At 63.7% G+C, this 3,025-nt stretch overlaps 1 pseudogene; it reads left to right on the top strand.

Annotated features, from left to right (window-relative positions):
- The first annotated feature begins 836 nt into the window (after window positions 1-836).
- LOC147980701 (uncharacterized) lies at window positions 837-2,610 on the top strand (annotated as a pseudogene).
- Window positions 2,611-3,025: the final 415 nt, after the last annotated feature.

Below are 3,025 nucleotides of genomic sequence, written 5' to 3'. Positions count from 1 at the left end.
GGCGCACTGTAGCCACGCCCACCCTGGTCAGCCGGTAGGTGAGGCATTGTTGCCATGCCCCGGCTGACCAGAGGCATGGGAGGGGCACTGTTGCCTTGCTCATATCTTGATTGAAGACTTGTCCCATCGTATAGCCTGGATGGGACGGGAGCTGACCCGTGGCAGGGTTGGGGAACACTCCAAGGGGAAGCTGGCTTGTTGGGGAAGTCTTGGTGCGCCGGGTTCGGCTGCCTTGCGTCGACCGTCGGGGCCGGGTTGACGAATTTGGCCGGGTCGAGGGGCTTGGCCGGGTCGAGCGACCCGGTCAATTGTGAGACGGCTTGAGGGGCATCGCTGGCCCCGTTGTTTTTTAGAAGGATCAGGGTTCCGTTGCCTGCCTGGGGTTCATCCCCCCGACAGTAGTCTCCGAAGCTGTGAAGGTCCGCCGTCTTAGGATGGGAGGGCCTTCGCAGCTTTCCTCCCTCGAGGAGGCGAATTTTGTGGCCGCCGCGTCCGCAACACCCGCTGTGTGTTCGTTTCCGGAAGCCGGATCGTGGCACCCCGGCAGGGGCGGGAAACCTAAGAGTCCGTCAAATCTTGAGGCAATCTTTGGGCTTCGCACGGGCGCCACGTGGCGCCCGGGAGCCGGAGGGGCCTGACAGGCCACGCGCTCGACAGGATGGGGCGACGTGCGGGGGCCCGCCTCTGCGCGCCCTCGGCCCATGTGCACGGATTTATCGTAGCGTCTGCAGGCCGGTTGCCATTCTCGATGCAGTAACTGCACGCGTACGTCCGCAGTTATTGTAGGGAAGTGGGAGGGCAAGCGCAAAGTATCCTGCTTCCCCATGTTTCGAATCATGGGTTATAAATTGGGGAAGGGGCGGCAGAAATCATTCTCGCTTGCACTCCCCTGCCTCCTCATGCTTCCTCTGCCCTTAGCGACCGCCGTGTGCTGTGACGCCCGCCGCTTCGAGCAGAGCTTCACCGTTGTTCTTCCTTCTTTCCTTTCATCGTCTTCGTCGATGGCTCTTCCGTCGGGCTCGTGGATGGTCTCGACCGTCACCTTAGACGACATTTCTTACCTCCGCACCACTAGGCGCTTGCTGAGGGAGACGGAGGTCACCGGGCGCCTGCCGCAGGGGGAGCGGGAGCCACAGCCTGAGGGCATGGAACACGTGGTCTTCTTCCCACACATCAAGCGCGGGTTCGGTCTTCTAGCGAGCGCTTTCTTTCGCGGCTTCCTGGAGTTTTGCAGGCTCCAGCCCCATCACCTTGGCACGGGCGCCATCGTGCAGCTTTCGGGCTTCGTCACCCTCTGCGAGGGGTACCTGGGGGTCGAGCCCTCCATCGATCTCTGGGTGCGCTTCTTCTCCTTGAAGCAGCAGGGGCCGAGGGTTGGGGAGAAGTCCGACTGCGGGGCCGCCATCATCTCCAAGCGGTCGGGCGCTGACTGCCCCAAGATGCTGCTGGAGGATTTTGCCAAGAAGTGGCAGAATTCTTTCTTGTACGTCTGCAATCTCGGCGCGGACCGCATCAATCTGCCGCCCTTCGCCAACGCGCCGCCACGGGTGAAGAAGAACTGGGGTTACTACCCCAAGCACCCATCGTAGGAGGTGTTGAACCTGTGTGCGTGGGTGTTGGAGATGAGGGAGCGGGAGGGGCTCACCGGCACCAACCTCATCACCTCCTTCATCAGGCGCCACGTGCTGCCACAGCAGCAGCGTAGCCACCTCATCGGTCAGATGACCAGGCTTCAAGACCCCGACCGCATGTCGAACTTGTGGCTGGCGGTGGACCAGGTCGCGCACTGGGTCAACGACATCTCCAAGGCTGGGTTGCGGGACGACTGGAAGTTTGGCAAGCCTCCGTACAACCAGGCGAACCCGGCACCCGTGGTGAGTCCTTGCTCTTCGTACTTTGCCGCTGCTCATCTTCTTGTTCGCCCCGACGCGACGTGGGAAGTGCTTCTGAATGCCATCCGGCATCCTTACGACCGGGCACCGACGTAGGTGGTGCGGGGCATCTCAGAGGAACCCTCGGCCCACGGCGGAGGGGTGGAGGCGGCCGGCGACGTCGGTGCGGGATGCCATGCGGGTAAGTTTTCTCCTTGTTTCTTGAACCATCGGTCATGAAGCGGCACTAGGCGTGCTGACACAAATTGTTGATGTAGCAGCGCTGGGCAGAGGAGGCAACGCGGTAGGAGTTGGGTCGTCTTGGGGAGCACCGGGGGCCGGCCAGCCGCACGAGAAGGACAACATCATGTTGCAGGCCCTGGCCGGGGGTGTGAAGCTGCCCGCCAAGAGGAGGCGTGGCGCTCCGCATGAGAGGGCAGTGAGGCCCGCCGTTCCGGTGGTGCCGGGGTGAGTTCCTTTCTTGCTTGATTTCGAGTGGCCGAGAGGCTATGCTTCTTTATTGCGTATTTACTCTGTCTTGGGTTTCAGGTCGCTGATCTCACTGGCGGTGGCGGCGGCGGACGCCGCGTCCGCCAAAGGCGCTGTGTTACGGAGGAGCCGGTCCGGCACTGTCGACTGGGATGAGGAGGAGGAGCGGGCGGATCCGGATCTGGTCTGGACCCAGCTGACACCGAAGGCCTGGCCTGGCGAGACCGGAACCGGGCCGAGGCGGAGTTAGAGGCAGCGTCGACCCAGGTCTAGGTTAACGCTGCGGCAACATGGGCACGAGCCGGTGAGGAGCCGGCGTGGCCGGGGATGCTGGTAGGGACGGTGGCGGCGACGACGGTCTTCGTGCCTTCGTTGGAGGGGGAGCACGGCCAAGGCGGCCATGCAGATGTGGTGGACCTCGACTGGGAGGTCGTGATTGTCGGGAACGACACCCCGCCGCGGACCGACGTGGTCGGGCAGACGGGGGCCGGCGGAGACAGCGGTGACTCCGTCTTGGAGGAGGCATCGCGGACGATGTTGGAGGGGGCGCCTCAGGTACCGACGAGCGAGGCGCCGCTGGTGGTGGAGCCACATGCCACTCCGGCCACCGAACCGGTGACGGTGCCGGAAAGGGTGCCGGAGAAGGCGCCGGCAGCCGGGGAGGC

The sequence above is a fragment of the Triticum urartu genome, chromosome 3A (assembly GCF_056163025.1).
Source record: "Triticum urartu cultivar PI428250 chromosome 3A, HENAU_Tu73, whole genome shotgun sequence".
Lineage (NCBI taxonomy): Eukaryota > Viridiplantae > Streptophyta > Magnoliopsida > Poales > Poaceae > Triticum > Triticum urartu.
This window is presented reverse-complemented; position numbering and strand designations above follow the sequence as displayed.